Source organism: Ambystoma mexicanum, chromosome 1p (assembly GCF_040938575.1).
Source record: "Ambystoma mexicanum isolate Mex_15411 chromosome 1p, UKY_AmexF1_1, whole genome shotgun sequence".
In the NCBI taxonomy this organism is placed as follows: domain Eukaryota; kingdom Metazoa; phylum Chordata; class Amphibia; order Caudata; family Ambystomatidae; genus Ambystoma; species Ambystoma mexicanum.
In genome coordinates this window covers 84,951,716-84,977,160 of record NC_090921.1, presented here as the reverse complement: position 1 = coordinate 84,977,160, position 25,445 = coordinate 84,951,716, and the positions used below count along the sequence as shown (strand labels likewise).

Below are 25,445 nucleotides of genomic sequence, written 5' to 3'. Positions count from 1 at the left end.
CCAGCTCCTCCAGTGACTGTGGACGGGGATGGTGCAGGATGGGGACCACTGTTATATTTATCGTCCCCAGAGCACTATTCCCAGCGCTTAACAAGTCCATAGGTGCCCCCTCCGCACCCAGATCTAGCAACTCCTTGCTTGAAGAGAGAGGGGTAATAGGCGGGAGGAGGGGTGAAGGCACTGTCTCAGAAGCCGCACACACAGATGGCAAAAGGTCACATGGTGTAGACGATGCGAAATCCCCTTCGCTCCCCTCCCCTCCTACGTGCGCCTCCTCACCTTGGACGACGGCGTTTCCTCTCCTCCGAGGGGCGACGCTGAACCCACCTCAGATGGCGAGAGGCTGCTAACAGGAGGTGGGAGCTGTGTCGGGAGAAGCTTTTGAGTTCCGCGGGGAGTCTCCAGATCTTCCACCGTCGGAAGCAGTCCAAGTTCGATGGTTGCGCGGGGCACCTGCCTCACAGCGGAGAGCCCCGCCTCCCGACTCGGGGGAGAAGGGAGTGTTGCCAGAGGGGCCAAGGGGGCCATACTTTTTTGAGCTCAGTAGGCAGCAGCTCTTCACCTCAGGCTGGGTTGTGTCGGTCTGCAGAGTCTGTGTAGCAGAGGCGGGGAGAACGGTGTCCTTTCCGCTTTTTCCTTTCGCTGCCATAGACTGCAGAGACTGCTACTCTGCAGCTACTCGGGGGCCGCTCTGCGGAATGAGAGGGGTTTTAAGCAAAGTCCCGCCCTCTCTGCAGAAAACACTGTAGAAAGACTTCACAGGGCACACAGGAGCCAGGAACACGTAGAAAGTACTGCAGAGACTGCTACTCTGCAGCTACTCCGCAGCTACTTCTTTTAAAAGAAAGTAGAAGGTTATTGATCATTATTGGACTGGGCTGTAAAAGACAAGATAAGTTACACCCTAACCTTTCCCTTACAGGTTTCCCAGTTGTGGGATCTTCCCACAGAATTGTATATCTAGCCTAAAGAAAACATTCTGCCACTGTTCACAACTAACCTGCCTTTCTTCCCTATTCTATGCTGATACACCTCACTTAAGAATTCACATGCCTATTTGAAACTGTCTGTAGTTAGTGCATCTATTACTGAATTTAATATTGTGTGGTACCACATAGAGGATATATATTTGCCATTCTTTGAATAAGTATTTGAATTAGTATTCCTAGTACAAACTGTTATTATTTATATTTTCACCTAAGATAGTGTGTGGACATTCCTTTGTGGGGGCTTTGGGAAAACACTGTACTTAAGAACCTGCCTGCATCACCTCCTGAGAGCTTATGTCTTGGTCATTCATCCATTCTACCATAATAGAGAACCTTGTTTGGGGTGTTGTGACAATGTGTCATTTTAGGCACCTGGTTAACAAGGTTTGAAGACATAATAGTGGGGACAAGATACAAAATGTAAATACAGGAAGTCCTGCATGTATGGACTTTCCTCTAGTGATTGCCTCTGTTTGGTTACCTAGGGAACGGTCCTCGAGGAGTGTGAGCCAGAGAACGACGGTTTGAGCTGGGTGTACTGAAGAAGAGGTAACGGGAAACTGAACAGCTGAGCGGGAAGTGGCTCACCGTGTGCTGATATATTTGAAAAAGACGATTCAGATGTGGGAAGCTGGCCCGAAGCGGGGACATCCGCGATTGAGTCCTGAGCGCTGGTTTCCTGACAACCAAAGCCGGAAAATAACGAGGAAGTGAAACTGACGAGGCAAACGTTTTCGCCGGAGGCCGAAAGGAAGACCGTATCTGAAGACGGCCTTTATATCCTACCGTGGCAAACATCACGCAGTCGGAGGTGAGTGAGAGAGAGAGGCAGTTTATACCGGCTTGCTCGTATGTGGGTTGGCTAAAGAGCCCAAGCGATCGTTGTCGCTGAATAGACATTAACGAAGTTGGCGCCGTTGCGCTTTTGCTTAATGAGATTTATACGACGAACGCAAATTTTAAGGTTTATAGAAAGTTATGAGTTAAGCGCAGTTGCACTACCACTATTCAGAAGCTGTCAGAGGTAAAGGAACTGTTACGCTCGTACCAGATTAGAAGATAAGCGCCCATGAGCTGTAACATAGCCTGAAAGAGCCTGAGTTTAATAATTTAAATGGTGAACGGAGCACGTACTGTCTCTATCACTGAAGGGGAGTTAGTCACTGAAAGGGAAGGAGATAACAGGTTTAACCAATGAAATATAAGAGAACTCCGTCCTCCAGTGCCCCTTTTACCATAAAGGAGAGGGATGTGCCTAACGACAAAGAACTTAAACAAAGAGACAGACAAAAGCTGCGCCAGTACCCAATAACCAGAATCTACGTGCACAAGTAAGACACCAGTGCAAGAAAAAAATTTAAAAAAAATGAAAAGACAAAGAAAGGGAGAAAGACATTTCAGAGATTAATTCTTAAATAAACCAAAGACAAGAAGTAAGAAGCTCACAAGAAAAAGAGACATTAAAGAAATATACATAAGAGTCAAGAAAGGAGAGACATTAAAGAACTACACATAATGACTCTTACCTGAACTTACCTTGGCGACGCCTTCCTGCTGAAGCCGGAAACTCCTCAAGAGAAGACGTATCCTTTTCCAAAATACCTAGAAAGAAAGAATAAAACCCAGTTAATTTAATAAAAGAATTGGATTCTCGTTGTAATCCGAACAACCAACATATTGGCTCAGAGTCTCATTCATGTCCTATACAGTTAACTTGTGACAGGTGTTCTGTGCCTTTATCCAACCATGTAGAGGGCAGAAGTACAGATACCCTGCTCCAGTCTTTACATAATGCTTATGGAATACTGAAGTGAATGGAACTGTAAAATATAGTGAAACCAATCCATATTCAATACCGCACAAAAGGGAACTTTATAATTAAGAAGCATAAATGCTTGTCGTACCCTGAATTGAATGAAATACTGAAATTAAGCATTCTAAGTGTGGAATGGAATAAACCCAAGCAATTAAAGTGAATAACCCAAATGCCCAGGTGAAATCCAGTTACAGAAGAGGGCACAAAAGTGGCAGAGAGCATAAGAACCAAGCTGGATCTTCCCAGGTCCAGCGTGGTTCCTTTCTCTCTACCACCTCTCTCTCTAAATGTAGTGTTCCCCAGGGCTATTGGTGTTCCCCGGGGATCTCTCCTCTCCCCTGGCTCTTCAACATCTATCTGGCCCCTTTGGCCCTCCTGATCTCTACCTTCACCTCTATCTTTCAGTTTTATGCGGATGACCCGCAGCGATCTTTCAGGCTACTCTCGGCCTCCTCGCTCATCCCTTACTGTCTATCTGCTACTCAGTCATGGTGCGCCTCTAACGATCTCTGCCTCAACGCCAGCAAGACAGGGATCCTTCTCATTGGGAGCCCTGCTCCCGCTTTCCCCCTCTCTCTCTGCCCTCCCCCTCTGGTGAGGCAAAAAACCTTGGAGAGGTCATCAACTCCACACTCTCCTTCTCTCCACACATCATGGACCTTGCCAAGAAGGCTCACTTCCAGCTGTACCTCCTCAAAGGTATTCTCCCTTTTCTCACCTTCCCCCAGAAGCTCACTGTCTCCAGAGATCTGGTTCTCTCTAGGCTGGACTACTGCAACAGCCTCTTTCTCAGTCTGCTTACCTCTACTCTTCGCCCTCTTCAACTCATCCAGAACAGGACATCAAGACTTATCCTTGGCCTCAAGCGCGGGGACCGCATCTCCCAGCCCTGAAATCCCTCCACTGGCTTCGGTGGCTTCAAGGATCAAGTTTAAGACCCACTGCATCATCCACAAGGCTTTTTGGGGCAGTGGCCCTTACTACGTTCAACTCTCTCTTCCTAAGTTCCTTCCTCCTAGAGCCCTTCGCTCGTCTACCTCTAACTCTCTGCGGGTGGGTTACTTCTCCAAGCAGAGATATGGGGGTAGAACTCTCCCCTCTGGAGGTGACTACCTCTGGAATGGCCTCCCTGCCTCTTAACACAGGGCCCTGTTGCTCTGGGTGCACTTCTCCCTGTACCCTCTCCACTGCACTTCTTGTTTGTGCACTTGCACAATCTCAGTGACACAAGGCCTAGTAAGATTGTTGTCTTATCCTCCCTCTGTTCCCCCTCCCTTACCTTGTTGCGCATTGAAACACTTGTGTATAGGCGCATAATAAATGACAAATCAATCAACCAATCAATCAATCAACAAAGTGGGTGTGGGTGTGAGTAAAACACCCTCAACTGAACTTTTAAGAATGAATGCAGAGCGACAAGGCCTAAAAGACTGGAAAGGATGTGTGACAAGTGATGCCAGAGCCAAGAGGCTGCAAAGGAAAATCCAAAAGATTGTAAAGCTACACATCAAAGCCAAGAGGCCGAAGGTCAGGGATCCTGGTTGCATGACCTGTGATGGCTGGACCGTTTGGTCTGACAACTGCACCGAGACAATTGAGCCTTAAATGTTGAAAATGCAAAGACATTGCAGTGATGAAGTGAACGTGTTGGGGAAGGGTACCCTGAGACTTGAGGAGCTACATTGTGTGGTCTTGTGTGGTCTTGAGAATAAAGCCTCAAGGCCTTTTGTTTTATTGTGAACTGTTTTGCTTGAAACTTAGGGAAGAGAACCCAGAGGATTGGTTTTGAGCTATATTGAACTTTATTACTGTGAAATGGGGAAGGGTAATCCTAAGACTTTTTCTTTGAGTAGAACATTGTTTTGATTTTGACATCCCTACACTTTGGTTAGCTTTAGTTGTGAGGGCAAGAATAGTTTTTGGACACAGCCTTTTAAGTTGAACTCTTTGACTTAGACATACCTTAATTTCATTCAGGTAGGGCAATCCCACCTTAGTATAGGGCAAGTTAGTCCTTCTACCACCCTGACATTTGATTTAATAAAGTATTTTACTTTGAACTCTGTCTGTGTCTTGCTTCATGATGCCTTCACAGTAGTGTGAATCAGATCATTAGTGTCCTCAGGTATCAACAGTATCAACACATCCTCACCTGAGTCTTCATCTGATGAAAACACCACTTCCTCGTTGGATGGAGCGTTAGAGCCCTTCTTCTTGGAAGTCTTCCTTTCCTTGCAGAGAAATGGCCAACCCCGGGATGTAACCACTATGCCCACTGGATGCACAAACTAGGCGGGAGGCCGACCTCCCAAAAGCCGCCAGTGGTGAAGGGAAAAAGCATGAGGCAACAAAAACCCTTCTTTAGCTAAGTAGGTGGTGAGGACTTCAGAATATCCAATAAGGCAGCAGGCGAAGTATGCAGAAAGTAAACTGAAGGAAACAGTTCCAGCAGCGGAGAGAACCTGAGGCACTGTTGACTGGGAAGCCAGGTAAGTAGCAGGAACAAAAGAGGCAAAGAGCTGATTGCTGAGTCTCAAAATCAGTAAGGAGAGCGAGCAGGGGGAAGCGGGGAGGAAGGCAGCTGATCAGGGAAGGAGAGGGGGAGAGCAGAGGACCCGCGGGACAAGTAGTGAGAGCAGCATGGAGGAGCTGTGGGAAAATGGAGAGAAGGCAGCACGGGGAGGCCGCTGGATCAGAAGAGGAAAAATACACAATCGTGCGAACCAAGGATATGCAAGAGCAGAGAGCGGTTGCCACGCGGGGACGAGTGGGCAGAGCCAACTCTTAAGCGAGCGAGGAACCCGGGAGGCTGGAAGGCACGATCACGTTAATGAAAACATGAAGGCCTGTTAATGGAGGATCTTCCACTTTTTCCATAAACCCCACGGCTGCCGCCCAGTGACAACTAGACTTTATCTAATGAAATCCCATTAGCTCTGTTTGTTTGCCATGGCATTTGGTAAAGACTCCCCTTGGTCCCCCAAAAGAGATACTTTAATTGCTTTAACATTTTTTAAAGGGAGATTCTTAATTGCTATCTATTGGTTTTCAGGCCAGCTGAAGAGATCCATGCCTAGTATACTAGATTAGGGAAACTCTTATATGCAAGAAACTCACATATACAGTACGCGATTTGCTACCTAAACTTTTTGGCATTTGGAGCCCTTACTTGGATAACATAAAAACCAAAATAAAAATGTTACATGTATGAGAGCCCTGGCTCTTCTAGAATACTGACCCTTACTGGATAATTGCAACTATTTGAATTGGTTGATGTGGATTTGTCTTGAGAACCTGGGTTGAGGAAGAAGGATTTGCTTTTCTTCAAGGAGGTTTATCCTACTCGGTTCCTTTTATGTTTGTCATAAGTGATTGCATTATAAATATATTAGGGCCTGCAAGTATTTGCTATTTGAATTGATACTCATATACATCCTTGTTATTCATCTATTTGCCTTAATAACATTATTTCTAAACAATAATAGAGAATGAAAGGAGTACATTGAAAATAAATATGAGACCACCAAAGAGACAACCAACTTAGCGGCCTTCAGCTCCTTAAAATCTTCATTTGATTAAGTTGCTGAACGCAAGGTTTAATCTATGGCTCAGAAAGTGATGACTGGGAAATACGCGGACGGGAAGTACCCACGTAAATCATTGGCATGGTAATTAAGCATGGGAACGGACAGGCTATAGTATAGACTGCATCCCAGAAACACAGGGTAATTCTTGTAACGCAGACACAGAGATCTGTATATTATTGTCAGGGTTCTATAATAATTTGTATATACAGACAATGCTGATTTGCATTGACAAAGTAGACACAGAAGATACAACTGCCTAGGTTAGAAGCTGATGTGTTGAATGAGTTAGAGAGGGATATCGCAGGGGAAGAAATCATGGCAGCTAAAAACTCAATTGGCACTGATAAAGCTCCAGGCCCAGATGGGCGCAGTATTTAGTATTATAAAAATATATGCTCTATACAAGGCCCCAAAGATGCTTCAGATATACAAGGAGCTTTGGAAAAAGGCATGATACCCGGAACCTTGTAGGAGGCATATACAATTACAATGTTTAAGTCTTGCAAATAACCTGTGAAGTCTTGCAAATAACCTGTGTTATCTGGCTCATACTGTTGACGTTTTCTGAACGTTTTCTGAACAATCTAGAGTGCAACATTCTTAATAAATTGTTGGTGGTGAGACTCACCCCTTTAATTACTAAATTAAATTGATGCTGCCATATCAAGAAGTCTTTATCCCGGAAGGGCCACTAGCATTGCAGACTTTGATACAATGTGTGCTGTCACTCCAGATGCTGAAATGGCAGTGAGCACATTAGATAGCATTTGATTCCATCTCTTGGACCTACCTTTTTGGATTACTAGCTGCTATTGTGTAATAACCCTAAGTATTATTATACGTCAGTATTTGTTAATGGTAGAACTAAATTTACATTTGTACGTCAGAGAGCACATGCGAGGGATCGCCACTTGCAATGCTTTTCTTTGCAATGGATATGAAGCCCATAGCTCAATTTGCAGTTAGATGAGTAGAATGGAAATAATGGCCCAGGGCGTTAAATCATTGATATCCCTTTATTGCACTGATATACTACTATACTAAGATTGTCCAATAGTGAGTCACTCGCAAACCCAAAGGGGGGACAGATGATCAAAAAAAACCTAGTAGGTTATGCCCAAGCTATAAATAACACAAATAAATAGGCAGACAAACCCAACATTGACTGAGAAAACTTTCACACTCAGCAACGTCACTGTGTTTCAACAATCTTAAGGAGAGACAACATCCATCGCTAAAAAGGCATTCTTGGCCTTGTGGTACTCTTAGAATTGGTGTTTTTTGAGGTGCAAGAAAAACCGGACAGAGACGTTCTAGCTGTCCCTGCCTCAGCTCAAAATTTCCTTATTTTGCGCAGATGAACCACATGTCTAAAAGAGGATAGAACAAGAGTAACAGGTGCTAATTATTTACACCAGACAAAAAACATTATTTTCATTTTGTACAATGCCACTAACCAAAAAACAACTATCAACACACCTTTTTCGCCAATAGTCAAAGTAAGAGAAAGATAATTAAAAGAAAAGAAAAAAGGAATAGATCGCCCAGTACAGTATTTATGTCCAACAAAAATCACTTTATTGGTCAATACTCCAGGTATCTAAACCTCATTAAAATGTAAAATGTAATAGTTCTTTAGCAACAAACAGTTTGGAAAGATCTCACCTTCTGCTTCTTTGGCAAAATATTGTGCATATTTATTTAACTCAGAAATGCTAATATGGAATAAACCACCTCTCTCTTTTGGATGCTTCAACAGCAGCTTCTTTGTTATTTAATTCAATTTTCAAATGTATAAGTAGTTATTAAAACAATTGAATTACTCGCAATTAGTGCTTCTTTTTTGGTACTCTGGCGGTGTTATTGTTGTGGTGTCTTTCATCATGTATAATTTCTTCATGTGTAAGAAACCTATAATCGTAATATATAATATATAGGTATTTCAGTCTTTGTGTGTCCCCAGATTGTCACCAAATAACCACTGTTACCAGTGGTTATTCTTAAACAAGCCTTTTTGTTGTCTTATTATTTAAACATAGGATTCGGTTTACAAAACCAAAGGCCAAATGCCCTTTTTAGGTTGTATATTTTTAAGTTTTAAGGTGTCCAGTAATACAGACGCTGGGAAATGGCTGCCACAGGTGACATTTCTCTCAAAATCCACACTCATTAAAATCAAACACTTTCCCCAAATATTCTACAGTGGGAGTTTATAATATAAAATGATACCCATTTAAGGGGTCTGGAAAAAAAAGTCGCCTACCTGCCAGCCTTTTCCAGGCGACATTATCACCTGGAACCTTTTAATCACCAAGGTACCGTTTAGTAATGGGGCTGTGTCGTCTAAATATGTGAACTCAGGATCAACTTTGCTGTGTCTAATAAAAAACAACAGCAGCACGGAGAACACTGTTCCCAATTCAGTTCGGATTACATTTCAAATTATGGTTATCTCACCAAAGACGTGCTACTATCAGCCTCCCTCTACCCACTAGTGTAGATTGTACTCCCCAAAGTTAACGCACTGTATTCCTTGAGTAGAAATCTTGTATGTAGTTATTTGAAACTCGACAAACGCAGAGTCTCAATCTTTTGTATGCAGATCCACGTTACAGGAGCTGCAGATTACCATGCGACTCCGACCGAGCCCTACCAATATAGGATATGTTTCAGTGCTCCAGTGTAAGCCATTTGCAGTGTAAATAGAGTTAATTTCCAATGACTCGCAATTATGTCCTGTTCACAGTGATTTTAACTTAAGTGCTATATCATTTCAAATTGTGTTTTTAGTTTTGGTCAGTGAGTATCTCTAAAATAAAGTTCTCATATAGAGGACAATATTTTAGAGAATTTTTATTTTTCATAGGGTGTATTTCCCTCATAGAAAAAGTGTCTCATAGGGCAATCTCTCATTGAGTAAACAGTTTTTTTTTTGTGTGAGATGTGTGAGATATTAACATGGTGTACCCTGATTTTGGGCCTATGCTGCCAGATGTTGTAGACTTCAGAATCCTCGTAACTAGTTACAGAGTGGCAGTGTTTGCCACACTATCATCTCATTCAGACCTTTTTGGTCTGTTTTTAGCCAAATGATCCATCTCTGTTCTCTCTTGAAAAGGATAACCTGCATTTGCCCGTCTGTACGTATACAGAATGTATGCTCCTGGATTCTTTTAGTTATGGTCTGCTGGTTACTCCAATATATTTTAAGTTGCATGGGCATGTGATTAGGCAATCTACATCATATCAATTACAATTTGTTAAGTGTTGTTTCAACAGTGTTTTTAGGCCAAGGTCTATCGTAGTAGACCTTGAAGTTTGTGGACAGACTGAATATTGATATATGGTGAGTCACCCCACTGCGTTAGGTGTGATAGATCAGTTTAGGGAGGCGTCCAGGCCATGTATTAATTTATACACAATATTCCGACTGGTCCCAGAGGATCATTCCTGTATTGGTAGCATTGAGTTTTCATGGCTTCCATAACAAAATAAATATTGTGGGATATGTGAGGGAGGCATGGTATCAGAAGTAGACACTAACACAAGAGCTGCACGTTTCAAAACCTTTATTGATGGTTTAAAAGGGGTTGGATCTTGCAGCTCTTGTGTCAGTGTCTACTTCTGATACCATGCCTCCCTTACATATGGTGTCAGTAGTGGGATGTGGCTCAACTGAAACAAGTTGGGGACCCCATTCTTATGAACAAAGATTGTCCTTAAATCCCAATGCCTTAGAAAGAGAACAAATGAATAACAGCTCTCTTAATGATAAACATCACCCAGTTGACTATGGCAAACAATATACTCCATCACCTTCTTCCATCAATGGGGTGACCCACAATAAAATGTTACAAGAGCCCTCTACAACCACCGCTGGAATTCAGTGTTTTCCTTTAACTAAACAAGCCATCCTTCCCATAAGGAGAAATGTGTGAAGCAATACCTATCAGCTTATTTTCCCTTATGCTTGTCACATACCAGGTAGGGATGAAATAATTCTGTCCCTAGAAGTCAAAGCAGAAGTACCAACCCGCTCTGTCATGTACCTTATACACCTTGGTGAAACAAGGTGGAAGAGGAGGATAAGGCCGTTGCCCATCTTGGCAAATGGAAAATAATTAAAACTGGCTCTGTTGAATCTGACTTATGACTCAATACAGATTGATAGAGGTGTACTGGTGGGACTCCTAGTTTATGAAACCCTGTGAGAAACCCTGTCCCAACAAGACCGGAAAAGGGTCCCAGAAAATGTTTATGACTCGCAACTGAGAAAAAGAAAAACTCTGTCTCTAGATACTTTATAACCGAGTCAGGACAAAAAGGGGAAACCTCATATACACTTACATCCCACGAAATCCCTCTTCCCTTGAGACCTGACGAGTGTAATAACACTAAAATGGCAGTCATCTTTATACCTTCCCCATTAAGAGTCTATGAACACCCAGTGGATGAAAGACCCTGCAGGTAGAGGGATAATAGCATACAACCTGGACCAGATAATGATCCAGAGTCTGCCTCATCCTTGGAGGAAAATGACATTTTGTTTCTCCAAAACAACAGAAAATGATAGAAAATCTACAGAGGAAGTCCCCCTGGACCTATCCCAAGGCCAAAGTCTGATGGACCAAGATGATGAGATAGGAACAGAGACGAATCTCTCTCTGATAAAGATCTCCTCCAGGACTTGCTAGTAGTACAAATCACAGATAGTTATCATAGTGGTAAACCAAGTGTGAGCCTCAGGGAAACTGAGAGAGAAAATCTAGGTTACTCTTTATCCTCAAGTGATAATAGGAGAACGGAAACAGTCAATTCTTCCCTTGAGGGAGAGAACTCCTGTTACACATGTGGGAAAAATGAGCATCCCAACGATCCATGTCCTATAGATGTATATTAGCAGAAGCTATTTGAAACTGAAGAAAATGATATTCCACCATCTAATACCACATAAATTAAGAAAGAGCACCCTAAGAAACCCCATTTAAACAGTAAAAAGTAACAAAGAAAATCACATGCCTTTTCATATCCTGGGGCTAAAACAACCTATAGCATCACTCTCATCTTAGAAGGGAGAAGGCTTTGGGCCCAACTGGACAGGGGAAGCAAAGTATGTGCCATTTGAGCAGACTTGCTTACCCAGGGGTAGAAAAGGATGGGAGAAGAAATAGTAGACTGTGTCCATGGCCATATCAAGAAATGTCCAAACTCAACTCCATATCTCCATCTTTAGGGAAATACTACATTTGTTAGTAACCATAGTTCCCAATATGCCCACTCATCTGGTCATAGGAACTAACCTGCCCCAATTTGATCAGTGGGTCTCACAAGTTGCTCATAGCAATCTCAAGACCAGTAAAGCTGAACCTCGCTATCAGAAAGAACTATCTGATACATGCGTAGATGAAAACAACTTGAAAAGGGAATCAAACCTTGGATTTATGCGGTGGATATCGGACTTGCAATCCTCATGCTTTTCAGGTAAAACCTACAAACCATTCAAGTCTGAACCACATAGGGAAAGGGTACGTGAAAAACCCAAGGGCTTTTCCCTATCAACCCCCTTGGTATCCTCTTTGGGGGTGGCTCGGGAGGGATTAATGCTGTTAGGTCCGGACCCGGGGAGTGGACCAGAGAGGGAGGAGGAGTCATGGGGTTCCCTTTCCTTAACACCTCCCTACTCGACATTCTCTCTTCTAACAAACACCATTTTGAATCCTATACCGTTGCCCCCTCCCAATTCCAACAGGTACCTACACAAAAGGGAGGTGTAGGAGAACCAGGAAAAGGAGAACACATATATTCTACCATGTTTTACAGGGCTCTATGTTCATTCAACACATGTTTGATTTTCGCAGCACTTTTTGAAGAAAATATTTTGCTGAAAAAGATCATTGGATTATTTATTTTTATTTGGGGGGATCCCGTCCCCCAAGGGGCAGGTGCGGAAAAGCTCAGGCCTTTTAGGGGCAGGCCTGGCCTCAACAATCATCCCCTTAAATTCCTGCACCGTGTGAGGAATCAACCAATCCCTTAACAGATTATTAGTAGAAAACGACCTATTCACCAGCGACCCGAGGAGGGAGTAAACCCAAGAACTCAGGATTCGTAGATGATGAGTTCTTTCTATCAATGTACCCCTTGGTCATTCAGATATGACAATCCAAGGTGTCTATTGATGGAAAGACAGGGGACCCGACCACGACTCCACCGGCTGCAAGGGAAAGAAAACACATGATTAGCACTACAGTGATTAGCACAAGCAAGAGTGCTATTTGAGTAGAATATGCTAACCTTGGTCAGAGTGAAGACGTAGAGCAGACCAGAGACAGTACAGATCGATGGGTTGTTGGTGTTAGGAGTAGTGACACCTACAAGCACAGAAAGCAGTTTAGCAGGATTTCAGGGCAAGAACCACAATCACATAGAAAGCAAGTTCCTTACCAGGTATGGGTCCCAAGGCAGTTTGAGTGAAGAATCCAGACGTGAAGTCCATGGAAAATGATGATCCGTGGATGTGGAAACTAACCTACCCCGACGGCACAAAGTCGCCTAATAAATGTGCACCAGCAATCTCTAGTCCGTGCGGGGAGATGCAGAAAAAGTACAAAGTACAGATGAAATCCAGGTAGAGGACACAGTTCTTACAGGAAGACAAGTCCAGAAAGCAGTCCGTGTAAAACAGGCAAAGTATCTGGCAGCGGTCGGGCGTAGCAATTGGAACGTGATCCAAAGAGGAGTCGTGTAGCAGGCAATGGGTTGCATCAAACTGGAGCGTGGGACAGATGAGAGATAATCAGAAGAGGAGTCTGTGTAGCAGGCAATAGGTGGGCATCAAACTGGAGCGTGGGAAAGATGAGGGATAATCTGAAGAGGAGTCAGTGTACAAGGCAATGGGTCGGCGTCAACTTGGAGCGTGGGACAGATGAGGGATAAGGCAAAAGACAGTCCAGAGGCCAAACAAGAGTCGTAATCATAAGAGTCCCAGGAACGGAAACGCTAAGAGTGAGTCCACAAACTTCATTCAGAAGCGCCATCCCTCGGCAAGGGGTGTGCTTCATGCCAGATTAATCACGTGACTTGGATACAGCACGTCTCTTAGTGCGTGTCACGTGACAGAGTAATCAAGATCGTGTCCCTAGTTTCCAAGGCAACGAATAACGATTGAGTAATGGAGCCTTCTGGGACAGTGGGGGAAAACGGAAACGTTTGCGTAAGGGTGCCTTTCCTATGACATAACATTTCCCTGCAGTTTTCAATGTGCTAGTAGGGGTCGAACGCCATGTCAGCACAAACGATTCAGTCATATGCGGATACCGTGTCCTGACAGCATCTTTCCTCAAAGTGCCCTGCGGACCCTTAGTAGCCAAAAAACGATAGATCAAGCGAGGAGCGTGGACGTTAGTCTCAGGTTCCCAGGTCCGGTCCTCTGGTCCATAGCCTTTCCAATCTACCAAGTAGTAAAGCACACCCCGGCGCAACTTAGTATCCAGCATGGCACATGCTTCGTATTCATCTGTGCCTTGTACCGTGACCGGAGATGGCCGAGAAGGGAGCTGTCATATACGCTGGAGAAAAGACAGGGGCAAGATGGGTTAGAGTCTGGCAGACTAAACACGCCTTGCAGGCATCCAACATCCATTTACCACACTCTTGCCATCAGGTGCATTTCACAGTTAGCCCCAGCCCCCTTTGGGTAATCTGATTGGCTCAGGCACACTTCCCATACACTCAAGATGGCCCCTGGCAGACTTCCTGTGAATCCTGAGTATGCAAGGGCACGTTATAGCCCTTGGGCGTGGTTGGCTATATAAGCCACGCTCAAAGGCAGACCCGTGCTTCGTGTTGCAACTGGGGCTTCGAGCAACACTTTTACCGCAATCCTCGACTTGTTCCTTCCTCGGCTTCATCCGCGCGCCTGTCCTGGATCTCAGCATCTGGAAGTGAGAGAAGGCATAAGAAAAACAGGACCTGTAAGCGCCTTCGCTGCAATCCAACTTCTTCAGCAAGCGCGCACGCAGTTAGCAGAATCACTTACCCGCATCTTCTTGAAGGTAGCGTTCAGAGTTCTTGCGCACGTCTTTTTCGGCGGATCCCTCAGAGAATCACCTGAGAAGAAAGAAAGAACAGGATTAGAACTCGCTGCATAGCAAGGTCCCTTAGTGATGCGCAGAATAACCAGAGCCACCCTGCAAATGGGGACTAGAAACATACCTGCAAATATATCCGATCCGGTGAAGTAACTGGAACTAGGACCTACCTGCAACTGGAACTAGAACTCACCTGCAAGTAATCCGAACCAGCGGAGCAAATAGAACTAGAATTTACCTGCAATCTGGCACTAGAACAAAACCTGCAAGTTAATTCGAACTAGTGAAGCAACTGGAACTAGAACTCATCAATGGGTGAAGAAACACAGTGAGTGGCAGAACACAGACTTAACCAAGACCTAAGGAAGTTCCAAGGGTCTCAGAGATACAGTGCCCCTGCCTAGTTCAGGATGGAGAGTTCGCCCAATCTATCTTAAAGGTGAGCCATACTCCTACACTTCCATCACAGCACACACACGGGGAGGAGGGAGAAAGGGGGATTGGGGCCCATATCCAGGTAAACTAAGCAGCTTCCATCTCTCTCAACAGATACCTGTAGTACCACTCCACTTCCCCTGGGAGAGGGTCCGGAAGACTTCATCGCTCCCGCAGAGACCCAGGTGAGTGTGACAGAACACGAAGCCGTTTCGAAACACTCTGCCTGAGCGATGGAGACTTCCGAGGTTGACCATTTGGCGCAATTGTTAGGTGAATTGCGGGCCGAAGTACATGTTGCTCGTTCGGAGACCAACTCATTGCGACGAGAGTTGGTGGTGAATAGAGATAAGACTGAGGATTTGGCTAGGCAGTTATTGCAGACTCAGGCAGGTCTGTCCCCTCTTCCGGGGTTTCCATGTAATAATGTTGCCACAAAAAATATCGCAATACAAAAATATTGCCGAAAAATTGTCGTTTTTTGTGGCGACATTATTGCATGGAACATGCGGGGGACACCCCCGCAAACCCTAAATGTTTTTTTTTAAAAAAAAAATGTTTTGCCCCTATCGCCACATATATGGTCACCCAAATAATATCGCCACGACATTTTCCCGGTGATATTATTTACGGCGACCATATATGTGGCGATATTAATACCTGCTACCCTTCCGGGTGGGGTTCCTCAAGCGCCGAGCCCAATACCATCATCGGCAACACATGTACAAGTATTCACCCTGGGGAATATACCCTTGGCCCCCCCCAGAGAGGTTCACAGGGATTCCCAGACAGTTTGGAGCTATTATGAATCAGTGTTGTCTACACTTTTTGTGCAAGCCCGGACTTTTTCCTACGGATCAGTCAAAGGTAGCCTTTGTGCTCTCGTATTTAGGGGGTCATGCAGCGGATTGGTCGGTCCCGTTGGTCAGTACAGACAACCCTTTACTACGGAACTATGCTGGTTTCCAACGAGAATTGGAGAAACTCTTTGCCCGCCGCACACTAGGTCAAGCACTTGATGGGGAATTATTGTCCGTCTGGCAGGGTAGCCAGGAACTTATTGCTTATGTTGCCACTTTCAATCGTCGGATTGCTGAATCGAACTGGCCTGATGAAAAGCATATCACGTTCTTTTACCAGGGTTTACAAGGAGAAATCAAAGACGGCCTTGCCCAAGTAGTTAATCCTCCGGATGACTGTGCTGAGTATATAGATTTGGCTATGGAACTAGACCACCGCCTACAGAACCGTAAGGCTGACCGGGCCCTTACGGAAAGTCGGACCATTTACATGCGGCATAAAGAAAACTCAACCTGGCAACACATGGAATCACATTCCGAACCCAGGCAACTGGGGGTTCTTCGCGGATCTCTTACTAAGGCTGAACGCAAACGAAGACGCCAGGAACAACTATGTTTGTATTGTGGCCAATCAGATCACTTTCTTCTAAACTGTCCCGCAAAGCCTCCACAAAAGATAGTAGGTGCTACGGACAGTATCAAAGGGAAAGATGAGGAGGCGGGAAACGCTGATGCCCAGCAGACGTAGAGGTCGGTTTGTCGAGCACAAGAAAGATTCATCTGACCTCCCACTTTGCAATTGCAGTGGTCTTGGCATCCCAGCAACAACCAAACAAGATGCATGCACTCAAAGTGTTTATTGACAGTGGCGCTATCGGGAATTACATGGACCTAGTGACTGCAGGCAAGATAGGGTTGCCTATTTGCACGAAGAGGAACGCTGAGAATGTGACAGCAGTGGACGGAACTCAATTGCTTTCTGGCCCAGTAACTCAATGCACCACCGACATCACGTTAATTTGCCAAGACGGTCATAGGGAAAGCATCTCATATGATCTTATCGCTGCTCCCCAGTTCCAGTTGATACTCGGCATACCCTGGTTGGAACTGCCCAATCAACTTAAAGATTGACGTGCCAGAATCTTAACCTTCTCCAGGGAATGCACTCACTGTTATCACCAGGACCGGGAATTGAGACGCCCAATGCCCGCATCCTTTAAGGAAATCTCAGGCTTATGTATGATTGGAACCTTACCTACGGAGTATCAAGAATTCCAGGATGTTTTTGCCAAGGAGCAAGCCAGCACCCTACCTCCTCACAGGGTTTATGATTGCCAAATTGATCTGATTTACGCCTTGACCGAAAAGGAAAATGCTCATCTAAAGACCTATTTAGACCAATATCTGGCAAACGGTTTCATCAGGCCCTCTAAGTCCCCCGCAGCCTCGCTGCTTTTCTTCGTTTCCCAAAAAAGAGGGCGACCTACGCACGTGCAACGACTATAGGGCTGTGGACCAAGTAACGATAAAGAACAAGTACCCATTACCGTTGATCCCAGTACTACTCGACCAGGTGCGACAAGCCAAGATTTTCACGAAATTAGATCTTCGTGGCGTCTACCATTTAGTACGCGTCAAAGAGGACGATGAATGGAAGACCGCCTTCCGGACCAGATACGGTCTATTCGAATACCAAGTGATGCCCTTTGGGCTTTGCAACGTACCAGCAGTATTCCAATACTTCATGAACGATGTTCTGAGAGAACTGCTGGACGTTTGCGCAGTCGTATACATCGACGACATCCTTATATATTCAACCAATGTGCAAGAACACGTGACGCACGTAAGAGCCGTGCTTCAAAAAGTTAAGAGAAAACCATCTGTACGCCAAACTCGAGAAATGTTCGTTTCATATCACCGAAGTAGAGTTCCTTGGTTTTGTATTATCACCAGGTGGAATTAAAATGGACAACCGAAAAGTGGAGGCAATCGTCAAGTGGCCGCCACAGACATCAGTAAAGGGAGTGCAAAGCTTTCTTGGTTTTGCAAACTTTTACCAACAGTTTATACCTGAATTTTCGCATCTTGTTCATCCAATCACCTCCCTGCTACGCAAAATAAATGAAACTTTGAATGGTCACCAAAAGCAGAAGAAACATTCCGAGCCTTGAAGGACAAGTTTATCTCGGCATCGGTGCTTCAACACCCACAACCAGACCTTCCATACATTGTGGAAACAGACGCCTCCAGTGTAGCTATTGGGGCTGTCCTATCTCAACAAAGTCCGAAAACGGTGTGCTTACACCCTGTAGCTTTCTGGTCCAGGAAATTTAATTCCAGCAGAACTCAATTACGCAGTTACCGACAAAGAACTACTGGCCATTAAAGACGCCCTGTCTGAATGGAGACACTATTTACTTGGGGCCAAGAACACCATCACCATCATAACGGATCACCGAAACCTACAGTATTTACACTCTGCAAAAGCACAGTCATCCCGGCAGCTCCGATGGGCCCTATTCCTGTCCGAGTACGACTTTGGGATTACATATCGACCCGGGGTTAAGAATGGCAAGGCTGATGCCCTCTCTCACATAGGCAAGGGCGAATACGCTTACATCACACCCGATCCGGTGGATATCATTCCCCGTCATAAAATACTGGGGCTTTGTGGGGGATCTCCCACGTCATTAGAACTCCTCCAACAAACCGTTAGAGATACCTTCCAAGATGACGAAAAGAAGGCCTGGGACAAAAGAGGAAAACAGTTCACTATACGCAATGGTCTACCTTACTACCAAGGTCGTCTTTTTCTCCCAACTTGTCCCAACTTGTACTCTTCGAGAGGAAATTATAACCAACTACCATAACTCACCTCTGGAAGCCCAACCAGGAATTACAAAGACCCTTGAGAAGGTCAAGAAACATTACTGGTGGCCAACATGGCAGGAAGATGTGACTAAATCCGTAAACTCTTGTTAGATCTGCGCTCAATACAAAACATCCAGACAGAAACCAGCTGGTCTGTTACAACCCATGGCAATACCACCAGCACCTTGGCATACCATCTCAATGGACTTCATTACAGATCTACCTTCGAGCTCTGGATATAACACTATACTAGTATTCGTCGATCTCTTCTCTAAGATGGCCCATTTCCTAGCGTTAAAAGGAATCCCTTCAGCATCAACCTTAGCACAGGTTTTCCTTGAGAACATCGGAAGGGCACATGGATTCCCCTCTGTGATTATTTCGGACAGGGGAAGTCAATTTGTGTCTTCCCTCTGGAAAAAATGCTGCGCTCTGGCAGGGACCGAAATCCGATTGTCAACCAGTCACCATCCCCAAACCGATGGCCAGACTGAGCGCACTAACCAGACCCTCAAACAGTATCTTTGCTGCCTCTTACATAAGACCGATCTAGCTTCGATCAAACTCCTATGGATGGCTGAATGTGCTGATAACAACTCAATCCATGCTTCAACACAGCATACTCCCTTTTCTACTTTGTATGGCAGTAATCCACGAACCTCAGTGTATGACCCACCGGAAACGATTGAAATGCCTGCGGTAAAAAAGTTATATGAGCGAATAACTCAAGCATCACAAGAAGAAACCAGACATTTACTGGCAGCCAAGACTACACAGAAGAGATATGCAGACCAACATCGGAGGAAATCTCCAGATTACCAAGTAGGGGATTCTGTGTGGTTGGCGACTAAATATATGGCCCTGAAAGGGCCCAGGAAATTTCAGCCAAAATACATTGGCCTGTTTACCATTGCAAAAGTAATCAATTCCGGAGCCATGACACTAACCCTACCATCTAATATGCGAATACACCCAGTATTTCACGTCTCGCTCTTAAAACCTGAACATCCAGGCACTCAAGTGCAGGTTCCCCAGACACCAATGGTGGTCGAAGGAGAAGAACCCAAATACGAGGTAAAACATATCCTGGACTCTAAGATCGTCAAGAAAACCCTATATTATTTGGTAGATTGGAAGGGGTATGGAGGTACATCATTAGTGGGGGCCTTGAGGGGGAAGACTGTCATATACGCTGGAGAACAGGCAGGGGCAAGGTGAGTCAGAGCCTGGCAGACTAAACATGCCTGGCAGGCATCCAACATCCATTTACCACACTCTTGCCATCAGGTGCATTTCACAGTTAGCCCCGGCCCCCTTTGGGGAATCTGATTGGCTCAGGCACACTTCCTATACACTCAAGATGGCCACTGGCAGACTTCCTGTGAATCCTGAGTATGCAAGGGCACGTTCTAGCCCTTGGGCGTGGTTGGCTATATAAGCCACACCCAAAGGCAGATCCGAGAATCACCTGTGAAGAAAGAAAGAACAGGATTAGAACTGGTAATCACAGTTGTCTACCGTGCGCAGAACTCGCCGCATAGCAAGGTCCCTGGGTGACGCACAGAATAACCACTACCACCCCGTAAACAGGGACTAGAAACTTACCTGCAAATATATCCGATCCGGTGAAGTAACTGGAACTAGAACCTACCTGTAAGTGGAACTAGAACTCAGCTGCAAGTAATCCGAACCAGTGAAGCAAGTGGAACTAGAACTCATCACTGGGTGAAGAAACACAGTGAGTGGCAGAACAGAGACTTAACCAGGGCCTAAGGAAGTTCCAAGGGTCTCATAGATACAGCGCCCCTGGCTCTATCTTAAAGGTGAGCCATACTCCTACACTTCCATCACAGCACACACACAGGGAGGAGGGAGAAAGGGGGATTGTGGCCATATCCAGGTAAACTAAGCAGCTCACATCTCTCTCAACAGATACCTGTAGTACCACTCCACTTCCCCTGGGAGAGGGTCCGGAAAACTTCATCGCTCCTGCAGAGACTCAGGTGAGTGTGACAGGAGCCTCGTATCAGGCAGGCATGGCTTGAGCAGGGAGACGTGAAACACTGGATATGTCTTTCCAGGATGGCGGCAAGTCCAGCCGCATAGCAAGAGGGCTGATGAACTTGGTAACAACATACAGGCCGACATAACGAGAGAGCAAAGACCTGCAACCCGGCATCCTGAGGTTCTTTGTGGAAAGCCATACTCGCGTGCCGACCTGGTAGTCAGGAGCAGGCAAACGATGGGCGTCAGCAAAAGCCTTACATCGTTCTTGTGCATCCAACAGATGTTGTCTGACGCCTGTAACGCTCACCTGACTCCCACGGAGGTGCTGGCCTGGTTCGCGCTGCTGTGACTTCTTCTAAGGTGATGCGCAGGGTTCGGAAGACGGACTGGACCGGGCCCCCAAATCTGGCTTGTCTGGCTCGGAGAAGTATCCTTCTGTAGGCAAAAATAGGGGATTAACTGTCTGCGGGGTAATGCAATCAGCCTCCCACTTTCCCCTCTCACCCTCCTCGAAACCCTTCTGTGATTCCTCGTAGTGTCTCACCTTAGGGTCTGGAAGGACGAGCTCTCCATCCTGCTTCTGATGCAGGGGCGCGTTGGTATCCAGTTACTTCACCGGATTTTCGGATTGGTGAGAACCAAACTTGCTTGGCTTCCAGGTTAGTTTTTTGATAAGAGGTTCCCCTTGTGTCCATGCATTAATGTACTAATGCTAGTGTCTTTTTCCCTATAGGGGCCGGGGTACGGAATGCCGGGGAACAGGCACCGACCCGAGATGAGAGGTGAATTCCTTGTAGAAATCAGGTAAGTCTTTAATAAGCGTTTTTTTTGGTAATGTCTTTTCATTCGCTCATTAACGCTGTTGTCTTTTTTTCCCCTTAGGGGCCGGGTTCCGGAAATGCCAGGATGCGGCGCGGACCCGAAATGAAGAGGGAATGAATCAACAGGTAAGTCTTAACATGGAGATTTAGCTTTCCTTATTCCCTTCTCTCTCTCACCTTTTGTTCTGGTCTTTTTCTCCCTAGGCGCTGGGGCGTGACTGCGAATCCGGATGATCGCTGCTGAACATGGAGGCGCCCAGGACTGATGTCTTTTATGAGCCTGGCGCCATAGGCGCCAGGACACTGTCCAAAGGGCCCCTATATGGGGTTGCTGAGTCCTTCCTTGGGGACTGGATGTCCGCTTTCGGGGACGCAGGGCTAGAACCGGCTCCCCGGGAGCGGGCATCATGACAACGCCTTGGTGCAGAGTAGCCATGTTCCAGACACAATCAAGGGCAGCCGGGTTGTTCACAGGGGAAACCGGGTCCAGAGGAAAGGCACATGGGTGTTGACCGTATATGACTAAAAACGGTGAAGACCCCGTAGAGGTATGTAAGGAGTTGTTGTAGGCAGACTCAGCTGCCACCAGAAATGACAGCCAAGTCTCCTGGTGTTGCAGGATGAGACAACGCAGGTACCGTTCCAGAGTGGCGTTAAGTCGTTCTGTCGGGCCATCTGTTTGTGGGTGGTATGCGCTGGAGTACCGTTCGTCTATGCAGAAGAACAATGTCAAGAACCTCCAAAACCGTGATGTGAACTATCACATCGGGTAGCCCAAAGAGATGGAATACATTTCTTAGAAAGAGGTACACGAGAGTGGGAGCAGAAGTGAGCCCTCGGCAGGGCACAAACAGGGCCGTCTTAGAAAAAGAGGCCACAACCACCCAAACCATGGTGAACCCCTGTACAGGGGGTAGGTCAACTGGGGTGAGCGGCTAGAACTGAATCATGGCACCAGCGCATGGCTGTTCATCGAGTATCCGCATCTGGGACATAGACACGTCTTTGCACGTACAGCAATAAATGGACGACATCCATGTTGTACTCTACCAGTTCAGGAGGTTTCCTAGAAGCCACAACTAGATAAAAGACTTGAGGGTGTCACGGATGGCACTCTGTCAAGAGTGGCACAGGGCACCCAGGTAGGGTTTGGGTAGTTGCGCTTATGTAAGGTGGACAGATAAGTACACACTCAGCGGGATGTTCAAACAGAACAAAGAGTAGGCAAGTGCAGCAGGAAAATAAAAGGTACAAACAAACTGGATTCCCTCTTGGGGTGTATGCGGAAATGGGAAAGAGTGTTCCACGGACCTTAGGAAACTCCAGCCTTCTGCACTGATTGCTATAACAGAGGCCCACGCTGTATGCTCATGGCTAGGAACAACAGCTGTGGGTGTCTGTAACACTGAAACCCGACAAGGGAAGGGGCAGAGGTTGCCTTCCGGAAACCAACAGTCAAGCTCTGTACAAAGGGATCTACATACAAGAGAAGACAAGAACAGAAATATCCAGGGAAAAGGAAGTCGATGAGTAAACTAGCAGAAGGAAATGAAGGAAAAGCAGTATAACTGAAATGGACAAGGATCAAGAACAGAGGTTTGAAAACAAGGAAGAAAGCAAGGGAGCAGCAGTCAGAAAACAGGGGGCCTGCAATAACCGATGGCACAAAGTGCAGATAAACTGTTGTGGATTGCAGAGGACAGTAGTAGGCTGCAAGGCAGAGAGTCCAGAGGAGCAGGACTGAGAGCTGTAGTAGGCGGCAGACAGAGAGCCCAGAGGAGTAGGGCAGCAAGGAGTGAACCCAAAGAAACAGGGCGTTGAGGCAGAGAGACCAGAGGGTCAGGGCTGAAAGCAGAAGAGAGTAGTAGGCTGCAAGGCCGGGAGCCCAGCGGAGCAGAGCAGCAAGGAGCGAGCTCAGAGGAGCAGAGCAGCGAAGCAGGGAGCCTGGAAGGCTATGGCTGTAGGTAGCGGAGTGTAACAGGCTGCAAGGCAGGAAGCCCAGAGGAGCAGGGCTGTGAGGCAGGGAGCCCAAAAGGCTAGGGCTGTAGGCAGCAGAGTGTAGCAGGCTGCAAGGCAGGAAGCCCAGAGGAGCAGGGCTGTGAGGCAGGGAGCCCAAAAGGCTAGGGCTGTCGGCAGCAGGGTGTAGCAGGCTGCAAGGTAGGAGGCCAGAAGAGCAGGGCAGCAAGCAGTGAGCCCAGAGGAGCAGGGCCGCTGTAGAAGGCTGCAGAGGACTGTAGTAGGCTGCAAGGCAGGAAGCCCAGATGACAAGGGCTGTAGGTAGAAGGCAGCAGAGCGTGATCAGCTGCAAGGCAGGAGCCCGGAAGGGCACTGGATCAAAAGCAGGAACAGCATACAAAATTCGTGGCTCAGTGCAAAAAGGTGCTGGAAGGACTCTTAATGCAAGAGACTGAGCTCCTGCAGGCCTGCTGCTTAAATACCGCCCTGCCCTGTACTGAGGCAGGCTAATTGGCAGCACCTGGAGCAGCACACGTGAATACAATCTTGCCTCCTCCCTCTCTGGTCCTGAGATAGTGGAAGCAGCACTGATCCCCAGGGCTTCTGGGGATTGTGGTTCCGATGCTGACGAATGGGAATGGCCAGGAATAGATAGTTGTAGCAAAGTGCATTGTGGTACGTGTAGTTAGTTGAGTAAAATAAAAAAGCACCAAAGTCACGCAAATGGGAATTAAGGACCAAAATGTGAATAGGGGTTGTTCCAAGAGTATTCTGTAGGTAAATGAATAACAATTAGTCCATGATGGTCGCCAATGTGTGCGCCCATGGTGCAGGCATGACGGAGGGACGGCTGTAAAGTGCATCCATAGACCACTTGTTTGGGGGGTAGGAGAGTGTCACCAGACACTTTGGGTTGCGTGATGCCATGCATGTGAGAAAGGGCATTGGCTTTTGAATGCAGATACCCAGGGCGGTAGGTGATGATGAAGTCGAACATTGCAAAAAACTTGTGCCAACGAGCATGTAAAGCCGTTAAACACTTAACAGATTTCAAGGCCAGCAGGTTTCGATGGTCAATGTATACCTGAACCTGATGTGAAGCACCCAAAAGATGATGGGCCTCATTATGAGTCCGGCGGTAGCCATGCCGGTAAAGTCATAAATTTACCGGCACCCGCAATGGGCAATTACCGGGGTATTCCAGCCCCGGCAAACCTGGTAATTGCCCATTGCCGGGTGCCAGTATTTATTACTCCCCATTCCCATTTGAGTCCCATTGGTCAGGCCTGGTGGGCAGGAAGGCACCCGCAAGCCAAACTCGTAGTTTGCCGGTCCGGTATCAGCAGTACTGGCAAGCCATCTGGTACCGTTGTTACCGGACCGGCAAGGTCGTAATGAGGCCTGATGTCTCCATTCTATCAATGCATCCCGAGCGGCCTGCAATTCTCGCTCTGTCATCGTATAGTCCCTCTCATACTGTGTCAATTTACGGGAAAAAAACGTGACTGGATGCAACACACCCGTATTCACCCACATTTTAGACAATATGGCACCAATTGCCACCCAAGAAGCGTTTGCTGCTACTCAGAACGGTATGGTTGGGTCAGGATGCTGCAGTATGGGTGCCGAGCTAAAAGCGGTTTTGAGAGCATCAAACGCTGACTGGTCCTCGGGGGACCAATAGAAGGGAATCTTGCTGCTCGTTAGGGCAGTTAAAGGTGCCACCACAGTTGAGAAGGATCGAATTAACCGCCTATAAAAATTGGCAAAACCTAAGAAGGATTGTAATGCCTTTAAAGTGGTTGGTATTGGCCATTCAAGGATCGCTCTCACCTTACTGTGGTTCATTTTCACCCCCTTGCTTGTTAGATCATAGCCTAGGAACTCCACTGCTGAGGCATGGAATATGCACTTCTGGAGTTTGGCCAAGAGATGATTTTCTCTTAGCCGCTGCAGAACAGAGGAAACATGCATAACATGTTGATCAAGAGATGGAGAATATATTAATATGTCGTCAAAATATATCACAACATATTGATCGATCATGCCCCGGAACACGCCATTCATAAAGAA

At 46.2% G+C, this 25,445-nt stretch overlaps 1 protein-coding gene across 1 annotated transcript in view; it reads right to left on the bottom strand.

Annotated features, from left to right (window-relative positions):
• INCA1 (inhibitor of CDK, cyclin A1 interacting protein 1) overlaps window positions 1-25,445 on the bottom strand; it is a 1,084,285-nt gene that overhangs the window by 628,081 nt on the left and 430,759 nt on the right. Inside the window, exon 2 of the mRNA XM_069605474.1 lies at window positions 2,526-2,591. The gene's annotated coding sequence lies outside the window, so the exon portion shown is untranslated. The remainder of the gene's footprint in view (window positions 1-2,525; window positions 2,592-25,445) is intronic.